This window comes from Phyllobates terribilis, unplaced genomic scaffold (assembly GCF_046119375.1).
Source record: "Phyllobates terribilis strain yellow unplaced genomic scaffold, ASM4611937v1 Scaffold_5__5_contigs__length_657084704, whole genome shotgun sequence".
In the NCBI taxonomy this organism is placed as follows: domain Eukaryota; kingdom Metazoa; phylum Chordata; class Amphibia; order Anura; family Dendrobatidae; genus Phyllobates; species Phyllobates terribilis.
The window spans coordinates 32,903,856-32,915,805 of record NW_027362765.1 but is presented as its reverse complement, the minus strand read 5'-3'; the positions used below and the strand labels follow the sequence as shown (position 1 = coordinate 32,915,805).

Below are 11,950 nucleotides of genomic sequence, written 5' to 3'. Positions count from 1 at the left end.
CCGGAAGGACGTCATAAGTCCCACCGACCAGCACTCATGTCGCATAACCGCGTTTCGCCAATGTGTTGGCATGACGACTCAGGGTCTGCAGGAGACCCCTGCGGTTGTCATTGCCATGATGCTATGAGTGCCGCCCAGCGTTCGGCACTCAAAGCAAGTGAAGATTTTTGCTACACGATCAGATAATCTCAGTTTCTAGTCTCCCATGGACACTATTGAAGCAAGTGAAAAGTGAAAAAAAAAGTTTTTAAAAGTATAAAAAAAATAAAAGTTTAAATCACCCCCTTTGGCCCCATTCAAAATAAAACAATAAAAAAATCAATTATACACATATTTGGTATCGCTGTGTTGAGAATCACCTGCTCTACACCAATATATAAAAAGAATTAATTGAATCGGTAAACGGCATAACAAGAAAAAAAATCAAAATGCCAGAATTTTTTTTTTGGTCGCCGCAACATTGCAATAAAATGCAATAACGGGCGATCAAAACATCGTATTTACCTCAAAATGGTATCAATAAAAACATCAGCTTGGTGCACAAAAAATAAGACATCACCCGGCCCCCGATCCCGAAATATGGAGACGCTACGGGTCTCGGAAAATGGCAACTTTTTTTTTTAACAAACTTTGGATTTTTTTTCATTACTTAAATAAAAAAGAACATATACAGTACACGTTTGGTATCTACAAACTCGAAATTACCTGGAGAATCATAATGGCAGGTCAGTTTTACCATATAGTAAACGTGGTAAAACAAATAAAAAAATAACTGTGGATGTGTACTTTTTGCAATTTCACCGCACTTGGAATTTTTTCCCCACTTTCCAGTACACAGTATGGTAAAACCAATGGTGTCGTTCAAAAGTACAGCTTGTCCAGCAAAAAATAAGCTCTCACATGGCCATATTGACCTAAAATAAAAAAAGTTATGGCCCTGGGAAGAAGGGGAGCAAAAACGAAAGCACAAAAACGGAAAAAGGCCCGAGGGTGAAGGGGTTATCTAGGCAGTTAACTATTAACTGCCTATAAGCCACAAATTAATAGTGAAAGATAACTGACAAAAGCCATGTCATGTTTGGTCTCTGGGGAAAGGTAAAATCCCCCCTCAAAATATGGCGGCAATCTCGAACTTCTGAGGTTGTCCGGAGTGGAGATATTGTTAATGTTGGAAATTTCATAAAATCCTAAAGAACTAAGGACATCCCAAATCCTAGCCCACGTGAGATCATCACGGAGGTGTGTGTGTGGGTGTAACTCAAGTGCTGATAAAAGGTCAAGACAAATTATGATGTGTTCAATGCTGAGGAAAATACTGTACATACAAGTGTAGTCTTGATTCCGTTAACCAGACACTAGCTGACTCATCTCTGAGTAATCGGCGTAGTAAGGTCTTTTATTTTATCCTTTTATTTTATGTAACTGTATATGCTGTATTATTTTGTCCCCTTTGTAAAATGTTTTGTAGATTTTTTATAAACACTGTCCATCGTTCTGGAATTAATATAAAATGTAATAGTCTGTTTGCTTTGTTCTGTAAACCATGCCTCAAAGCCATACGCTATCTACCATGCCTCCGGTCGGCCTGTATAAAACACGACTGGTGGTGGCAGCATGTAGTACTTGGTCATCGTCGAGCTAGCCGTGACCGTACCGGGGGTATATGCACATATTCCATACATTGGAGGCAGAGGTGTATATACCATACGCTCACTGTCAGTTTCCCGATAACCGGCCTATTAGTGGAAACAGCCTGCGGCCTCCTCCATTGATCGTTGGCCAATCGTGTAATTGTCCAGACGATAGGGGGCAGCAGAGAGCTGTTCACTCCAAAGATAACAGCGGGCAGGTTAAGTGACAATCCCCCCTGGCTGCGATCTTTGACAAATTGGTGGCAGCGACGGGATACTCCGTGATCTCTTCGGTGTCATCCTTGACAGCAACTCTGAGATGTGCTGCGGTGGTCCACTGACCATGTGCACTAGCCCTCCCACGTACTCATCCTCCAAACTAACAAGTGGTTGGGCATTAGTGCACTTAGTCTCTTCAACTTCTGTGGCAGGGCCAGGTGGATGGGCCACAGAACCCCAGCCAGCGGAGTCATCAAAAAGCAGAAGAGACTGCTGCATGACTTGGGGCTCAGACTGCTTGGCTGATTTGCAAGGGGGTGAGGTGGAAGCCGGATGACGATGGTCCTCAGGTGCCAACTCTGAACTTTCTGAAGGAGGATAATGCGAAGGAACTGGAGGCACTCTCAGCCATCCAATCTAACACCTTTTCAACATCTTGTGGTCTCATCATTCACACAGCTGTACTCAGTCCTAGGAAATGATGCAGAACGTGCACCAGAGGAAGTTGTTTCATTTGGGTATGTAGCAGGCACAGACCGATCGTGTCCTCTCCCTGCAGAAGCTACATCACCACCTTCGCGTCTCCTATTTGATGCTCTCCTCATTATAATAATATAATTATTATTATATAGTAGAATTCTTTTTTTAGGCACACTACTGGTATAGACACAGTGGTAGAGTAAAATTATTTTTTTAACCCACAAATGGCAAAGACACAGCTGCAGAGTAGAATTATTTTTTAGGCACACTACTCGTACAGACACAACTGCGGAGTACATTTAGGCTTTTTGGAACAGTACTCCCACAGTCAGGGGTGCAGAGTACACAGGGTCGGACTGGCCCACCGGAGAATTCTCTGGTGGGCCACGGGGTCTTGGCGGGCCCCTGAGCAGGAAGCTAAGGGGGCCGGCTGGCTTCAACTGAATATGCGTTCTTGGACGCACATTCAGTTAAAATGCATTGCCCTGTTGCTGTCGCAATAAGCTGGAGTCCTAGCAGAGGCCGGCGGATGACTTGTGTGTACGCCAGTCGCAGGCGGCGCATAACAGTGACGACACCGGCGTCTGGGACGGGCACATTCAAGTCAGCCACCGGCCTCTGCTAGGTCAGAAGCCATTTTAAGATGAGTGCGTCAGATCTTTAAGAAGAGATACCGCGTGGCGCTGGGAGTGCAGGCAGGTAAGAGGGTTATTTTTTTTATTCTGTCACTGTGGATGCGGCATGATGCCGGGGCCAGGCCAAGGGACATAGCCATGGGACAAAGGGAGCACAGCCAGGGCCAAGGGACCTAGGCTCCTTGGCAGGACACCTGCCCCTGGCTAGGCCCCCAGACCCTGACTAGTCCCCTGGCCCTGTCTAGGCCACCTAGCCCTGTCTAGTCCTCATGCCCTGGCTAGGCCCCCTGGCTAGGTGCCCCGGCCGTGCCCACTAGGTCCCCTGGCCGTGCCCCCTAGGTGCCCTGGCCATACCCCGTAGGTGCCCCCTAGGTCTCTTTGTAAAAAGAGGAGAGAACAGGGCGCAATGGGTGACTCAGTAATGCAATTTGTAGAGGGGTGTGGGAATGGCTACTAACCTTATGGAGTTGTGCACCTCTGCACAACCCCAGTGTAAAGCTCCACAAGCTCCGCTCTGTTGGTGGATGTCATCTGCTTTTAGCGGCGTTCACAGATCCCGATCTCACGGTGGTGGGTCACGTGATCAGGTTAGTTGCGCATACCGCCGAGATGGACGCCCAGCTTCACCAACACTCCCGGCAGCGTTCCGGGAGGTTAGGGCAGCACAGCTTGGAAACCAGGGTAGTAACTCTTAGTTAACTTCATCCCACAGGTGGTTGAACAAGTAAATAAAGGCAGCTCTACCGCACCCCAGCAGGGGGAGAAAGACAATCAGTGAATGTGAATAGCGGTATCAGAGCGCCAATAACAGTGCAAAAATTAATTAAAATGACTGATTTATTATTACACACAACGCGTTTCGGTGGACAAGGCCACCTTCATCAGGTGTGACAAACAGCAAACAAATGATCCTTATATACAGTTAACCAGGTATACAATTACTTCAGAGGGGCGGGGCTAAATACAGAGTAATATCTCGATATTAACCCCTTGAGTTCATTTATGCCCAATAGAGTAAACAGGATTTTGCCTCGTACACACGCGGCTCCGCTCCGTACACCTGGTACACACGCGGCTCCGCTCCGTACGCCTCGTACACACGCGGCTCTGCTCCGTACGCCTCGTACACACGCGGCTCTGCTCCGTACGCCTCGTACACACGCGGCTCTGCTCCGTACGCCTCGTACACACGCGGCTCTGCTCCGTACGCCTCGTACACACGCGGCTCTGCTCCGTACGCCTCGTACACACGCGGCTCTGCTCCGTACGCCTCGTACACACGCGGCTCTGCTCCGTACGCCTCGTACACACGCGGCTCTGCTCCGTACGCCTCGTACACACGCGGCTCTGCTCCGTACGCCTCGTACACACGCGGCTCTGCTCCGTACGCCTCGTACACACGCGGCTCTGCTCCGTACGCCTCGTACACACGCGGCTCTGCTCCGTACGCCTCGTACACACGCGGCTCTGCTCCGTACGCCTCGTACACACGCGGCTCTGCTCCGTACGCCTCGTACACACGCGGCTCCGCTCCGTACGCCTCGTACACACGCGGCTCCGCTCCGTACGCCTCGTACACGCGGCTCCGCTCCGTACGCCTCGTACACACGCGGCTCCGCTCCGTACGCCTCGTACACGCACGGCTCCGCTCCGTACGCCTCGTACACGCGCGGCTCCGCTCCGTACACCTCGTACACACGCGGCTCCGCTCCGTACACCTCGTACACACACGGCTCCGCTCCGTACAACTCGTACACGCACGGCTCCGCTCCGTACACCTCGTACACACGGCTCTGCTCCGTACACCTCGTACACACGCGGCTCTGCTCCGTACACCTCGTACACACACGGCTCTGCTCCGTACACCTCGTACACACGCAGCTCTGCTACACCCACACTGTAAACCCCTCCTGACCCCACACATAAACTTCCCCTCATCCAGCACCATGACAACCAGCACAGCAGAGTCCTGCATCCACTGAGGCCCCTGATCATGTGACCCCTGACTCCTCCCCTCCTGTGACCTCATCACAGGTCCTGTGCGCACAGAACAGCCATATATGTGGTGGCGGCTCTGCAGGTGGAGGTATGTGGAGAGACCCCATTACTGGGCGCAGGGGGCATTAACCCCCTCAGTGCTGAGACTATTTCGGTGTTTTCCTGTTGCTACTTTCTATGACTCCTGACGTTTTGCTCCTCTTCCTCTGATAGATACGACCCAGCTATGGAGGACGGGACACATGGAAGCCCGTCTTCCTCCCATAGTACATTAACCCTTTCTTGCCCCCACACAGTATAATGTTCCCGCCTCAGACGGACACTTCAGGCTCCGCACTGTATCTTTTGGCCACGCCCCTGACCACACCCCTTTGCCCCCCATTTCCCATCTCTTTCTCAGAGGGTCGGATGCAGTGAGGGGCATTCAGCAGACGCTGGGGACAGCAGGGTGCAGGGAGAGATCAGGGCCGTCCCTCTGGATCCAAGACGGGTTATTTCTGATCATTCATAGTTGTCCCCACTGTATCTTTTGGCCACGCCCCTGACCACACCCCTTTGCCCCCCATTTTCCATCTCTTTCTCCCCGGCAGGAGGAGTTGTCAGGGGGGCGGATGCAGTGAGGGGCATTCAGCAGACGCCGGGGACAGCAGGGTGCAGGGAGAGATCAGGGCCGTCCCTCTGGATCCAGGACGGGTTATTTCTGATCATTCATAGTTGTCCCCACTGTATCTTTTGGCCACGCCCCTGACCACACCCCTTTGCCCCCCATTTTCCATCTCTTTCTCCCCGGCAGGAGGAGTTGTCAGAGGGTCGGATGCAGTGAGGGGCATTCAGCAGACGCCGGGGACAGCAGGGTGCAGGGAGAGGTCAGGGCCGTCCCTCTGGATCCAGGACGGGTTATTTCTGATCATTCATAGTTGTCCCCACTGTATCTTTTGGCCACGCCCCTGACCACACCCCTTTGCCCCCCATTTTCCATCTCTTTCTCCCCGGCAGGAGGAGTTGTCAGAGGGGCGGATGCAGTGAGGGGCATTCAGCAGACGCCGGGGTCAGCAGGGTGCAGGGAGAGGTCAGGGCCGTCCCTCTGGATCCAGGACGGGTTATTTCTGATCATTCATAGTTGTCCGCACTGTATCTTTTGGCCACGCCCCTGACCACACCCCTTTGCCCCCCATTTTCCATCTCTTTCTCCCTGGCAGGAGGAGTTGTCAGAGGGGCGGATGCAGTGAGGGACATTCAGTAGACGCTGGGGACAGCAGGGTGCAGGGAGAGATCAGGGCCGTCCCTCTGGATCCAGGACGGGTTATTTCTGATCATTCATAGTTGGAGCCACCAGAACCTTCTCCTTTATATGGAGCTTCACTCTACAGCTCCGGCTTCTCTGCAAGACAATTTGCCAATCACATCTGTAAGGCCGTGTTCACATGTGGTGTAAATGCTGCAGGTTTTCTGCAGGTGATCGCACCAAACTACACAATAACAATCTTCTCGGGTTATTGCATTTTTACTGCATTTATTTATGCCTTTTCCCTATTATTTGATGCGTTTTTTATAACACAGAAAAGCTTTGATTCCACAAAAAGTCCCAGTGTTATTTATCTACAGGCTCCTCATAGCAGTCTATAGTGATAAAAAAAGCACCGAAACCGCAGAACTCGGCCTCTTCAGTCACTAAGTGGTCAGAAGTTGTCATAACATAACATCCACTTTGATTGGACAGTTAAAGAGATTGTCCTCTACTTTTTTGAATTGCCCCAATGTATTCAGCATGTGGCCATAAGTTTTTTTATAAATATCTTTGTTGTATGTATTGCCTGTGAGCGGCGCTAACACTGGCTGCCCACAGGCATCACTTGACCCCCGTCAAGTGATGCCTGTGATGTCACATCAAGTTCCGGCTGCAGCCGGGCGTGACTCAGTGCTGCGTTCCACGGTGAGTGATGGACTGTGGGTGGGGTTACCCCAGCATCACACCCAGCATCCACCGCTCGCTTTCCCTCTCCTCATTCATTGGGAAAGTGTGCGGTGGATTCTGGGTGTGACGCGCGGGGTAACCCCGCCCACAGCCCAGCATCCACCCCGGGGACCGAGTCACTGATGTCATGCCTCACTTGACGTGACATCAGAGGATGCTGCCATTGGGGGTCATATGATGCCTGTGAGCGGCCATTGATAGCGCCACTCACAGGCAATACATACAACTAAAGGTATTTACAAAAAAACTTATGGCCACATGCTGAATACATTGGGGCAATTCAAAAAAGTAGTGGAAACTTCTGTAATAGCAGCAGCTTTTCTGTAGAAAATAGCAAATGTTGTTCCCACAGTACCGTCACCCCCCCCCCACACACAGTATAATGTTCCCACAGTATCTCCATCCCCCCACACACAATATAATGTTCCCACAGTACCGTCATCCCCCCACACACAGTATAATGTTCCCACAGTACCGCCATCCCCCCACACACAGTATAATGTTCCCACAGTACTGCCACACACAGTATAATGTTCCCACAGTACCGCCATCCCCCCACAAACAGTATAATCTTCTCACTGTACGCCATCCCCCAACACACAGTATATTGTTCCCATAATACCGCAATCCCCCCACACACAGTATAATGTTCCCACAGTACCGCCATCCCCCCACACACAGTATAATGTTCCCACAGTACCGCCATCCCCCCACACACAGTATAATGTTCCCACAGTACCGCCATCCCCCTACACACACAGTATAATGTTCCCACAGTACCGCCATCTCCCCACACACAGTATAATGTTCCCACAGTACCGCCATCCGCCCACATACAGTATAATCTTCTCACTGTATGCCATTCCCCAACACACAGTATATTGTTCCCATAATACCACAATCCCCCACACACAGTATAATGTTCCCACAGTACCTCCATCTCCACCACACAGTATAATGTACCCACAGTACCGCCATCCCCTCACACACAGTATAATGTTCCCACAGTACCGCCACCCCCACCACACAGTATATTGTTACCACAGTACCGCCATCCCCCCACACAGTATAATGTTCCCACAGTACCGCCATCCCCCCCACACAGTATAATGTTCCCACAGTACCGCCATCCCCCCACACAGTATATTGTTACGACAGTACCGCCACCCCCCCACACACAGTATAATGTTCCCACAGTACCGCCACCCCCCCACACAGTATAATCTTCCCACAGTACCTCCACCCCCACCACACAGTATAATGTTCCCAGAGTACCTACATCTCCACCACACAGTATAATGTACCACCATCCCCTCACACACAGTATATTGTTACCACAGTACCGCCACCCCCCACACAGTATATTGTTACCACAGTACCGCCATCCCCCCACACACAGTATAATGTTCGCACTGTACTGTCATGTGGGTGATTAACGAGTGGTTCAGACTGCCACGAAAGGTGCTTAGTTCTCGTTCAATGGAAGTCTTCAAGCAGAGGCTGGACAGACATCTGTCAGAGATGGTTTAGTGAATCCTGCATTGAGCAGGGAGTTGGACCAGATGACTCTGGAGGTCCCTTCCAACGCTACTTTTCTATGTTTCTATCTCCGCACGCAGTATAATGTTCCCACAGTATCGCTTTCTCCTCACACACAGTATAATCTTCTCAGAGTACTGCCATCCCCAACACACAGTATAATGTTCCCACAGTACCGCCATCCCCTCACACACAGTATAATGTTACCACAGTACCGCCATCCCCAACACACAGTATAATGTTCCCACAGTACCGCCATCCCCTCACACACAGTATAATATTCGCACAGTACTGCCACCTCCCACACAGTATAATGTTCCCACAGTATCGCTTTCTCCTCACACACAGTATAATCTCACAGTACCGCCATCCCCAACACACAGTATATTGTTCCCACAGTACTTACATCCCCCACACACAGTATAATGTTCCCACAGTACTGCCATCTCCCACACACAGTATAATGTTCCCACAGTACTGCCATCTCCCACACACAGTATAATGTTCCCACAGTACCGCCATCCCCCACACAGTATAATGTTCCCACAGTACAGCATCCCCCCACACACAGTATAATGTTCCTACAGTACCGCCATCCCCCACACACAGTATAATGTTCCCACAGTACCGCCACACCCCCCACACACAGTATAATGTTCCCACAGTACCGCCATCCCCCCACACACAGTATAATGTACTTGCAGTATCGCCACTACTACTGTAGTATACAACAAACCAGGGCTGGGCAGATGATATATGTTTAACCCCTTTCTGATGTATGTGGTAATAGTACGTCCTTGTGCCCTGGGCCTATTGGGCTAGGGACGTACTATTACTTTATACTGTGATCGCGCCCTCACAAAAGCTTTGCAGGGCGATCGGCACCGGCTGTCAGCTGATTCTCACACCTGACACCCGGTGCTATGTGCAAGGAGCGGTCCCGCACCTCTACCTGCACATTAACCCCTGAAATGCGATCAAAGTCGATCGCAGCATTCCGTTGGCAAGGGGAGGTAAGTGCTGATACTTACCTCCTCTCCGGCGTCACCAGATAGCAAGAAGTTAATTTGATCATGCACAGTGCGCGATCAAAGTAACTTCTCCCTGTGCAGCGCTGACAGTCTGTATAGCACAGGGCATCCCTATGGTATACAGCCAATCAGACTGAAAAGCGAAAGCCCCATAGTCGGACAAAGTGTAAAAGGTCAAAAACTGTCAGAAAGTGAAAAATTTTTAAAAATATTTAAAAAAAATGAAAAAATAATCCCCCCAAAAAATAAATAAATTGTACCCATGAATAAATATTATTCTGAAAAAAATAAAACTGTCCCACTAGTTAACCCCTTTAGTGAACCCGGTAAAAAAATAAATAAAAACAAAGCAAAAAACGATTCTTCATCATCATGCCAAACAAAAAATGCAATAAAACGCAACCAAAAAGACTAATGCAAATAAAAATGCTACCGCTGACAACGTCATCTTGTCCCACAAAAAAATAAGCCGCCATACAGCTCGATCAGCCAAAAAATCAAAAAGTTATAACTCTCAGAATAAAGCGATACAAAAAAAATATTTTTTCTATAAAAAAGTTTTTGTGTAAAAGCGCCAAAACATAAAAAACTATATAAATGTGGTATCACTGTAAACGTACTGACCCGAAGAATAAAGCTGCTTTATCAATTTTACAACACGTGGAACGGCATTTAAAAAAAATAAATAAAAAATAGACAATTGTTGGTTTTTGTTTATTCTGTCTCCCAAAAATCGGAATAGAAAGCGATCAAAAATGTCACGTGCCCGAAAATGGTGCCAATAAAAAAAAGCATCTTTTATTGTGTTACAGCTGTCAATCATAAAAAAAGGATATGACTCTGGTATCACTGTAATCGCACTGATCCGAAGAATAAAGTTGCCTAGTCACTTATACCGCACGAGGAACGGCATGAAAAATAAGCTGTAGGGTTAGGGTTGTGCTAGGGTTAGGGTTGTGCTAGGGTTAGGGTTGGGCTATGGGTTGGGTTGTGCTAGGGTTAGGGTTGTGCTAGGGTTAGGGTTGGGCTAGGGTGAGGGTTGAGTTAGGGTTGGGCTAGGGTTAGAGTAGGGTTGTGTTAGGGTTGGGCTAGTGTTATGGTTGGACTAGGGTTGGGGTTGTATTAGGGTTGGGGTTAGGGTTGTTTCGGGGTTGGGATTTTTTCAAAAGTAAAGAAAAAAATGACGACGATATGGCGACTAGTGTTGAGCGCAGTTGCTCGCTACTTGAGTTGCATCGGGTGCTCGGGTATGCACCGAGTGACATGCTCGAGTCTCCGTCCCATATGGTTTGCAGCTGTAATACAGCCCAAAAAAAACTTGCGAGGATTGCCTGCCATGCATGAGCGATGTTTTTTTTTGGGTGTCTAATAACCGTGAAACATGCGGGGCAGGGACTCGAGCATGTCACTTGAACACCCGCGATACTTGGTGCATACCCGAGTACCCAATGCAAACTCAAGTAGCGAGTACTTGATCTCAAGACTAATGACAACTTATTCAATATGATGACCTAATGTTATCAAATTCTGTGTCGTTCCTCTGGGTTCAAAATGTTCACTATACTCCTTGATAAAATCCTTGAGGGGTCTAGTTTCCAAAATGGAGCCACTTGTGGGGGGTTTCCACTGTTTAGGCACATCTGGGGGTCTCCAAAAGCAACATGGCATCCACTAATTATTCAAGCAAATTTTACATTCAAAAAGTCAAATGGCACTCCTTCCATCCTGAATCCTGCCTTGTGCCCAAAAAGTGATTTTCCCCCACATATGGGGTATCGGCTTACTCAGGCAAAATTGCACAACAAATCGCATCTTGCAATTTCTCCTGTTACCCTTATGAAAATGTAAAATTGGAGGCTGAAAAACATTTTTGTTGGAAAAATGTGAAAATTTTATTTTTACGGCTCAATGTTATAAACTTTTGTGAAGCACCTGGGGGTTCAAGGTGCTCACCACACATCTAAATAAGTTTCCTGAGGGGTCTAGTTTCCAAAATTGTTTCACTTGTGGGGGGTTTCCACTGTTTAGGCACATCAGGGGCACTCCAAACGCAAAATGGCGTCCACTAATTATTCAAGAAAATTTTACATTCATAAAGTCAAATGGCGCTCCTTCCCTTCCGAACCCTGCAGTGCGCCCAAACAGTGTTTTTACCCCACATATGGGGTATCGGCGTGCTCAGGAGGAATTGCACAATAAATTTTGAGGTCCATAAAAAAATTGGGGTCTAAAATAACATTTATTCGGTCGTCCATGACAGCACCACGTGAGAGAGAGGATCCGCCCATCAAGGACAGGAAACCTACAGGTTAAAAAGGGCGGCCCTCTCTTTCCGCCTCAGTTTAGGTTTCCTGTCCATGATGGGGGACCTTGCAGGCTTACCTGCAGAAGATGGACTCCTGTCCCAGAGAGGGCCACAGCAGGTGGTTGGAGCCGGTCCAT

General features: G+C 48.8%; 1 protein-coding gene across 1 annotated transcript in view; it reads left to right on the top strand.

Annotated features, from left to right (window-relative positions):
• Nucleotides 1–4,965: 4,965 nt before the first annotated feature.
• The window catches only part of LOC141271840 (uncharacterized), a 30,968-nt gene continuing 23,983 nt past the window's right edge, over nucleotides 4,966–11,950 (top strand). The window contains exon 1 of the mRNA XM_073682026.1: nucleotides 4,966–5,051. The gene's annotated coding sequence lies outside the window, so the exon portion shown is untranslated. The remainder of the gene's footprint in view (nucleotides 5,052–11,950) is intronic.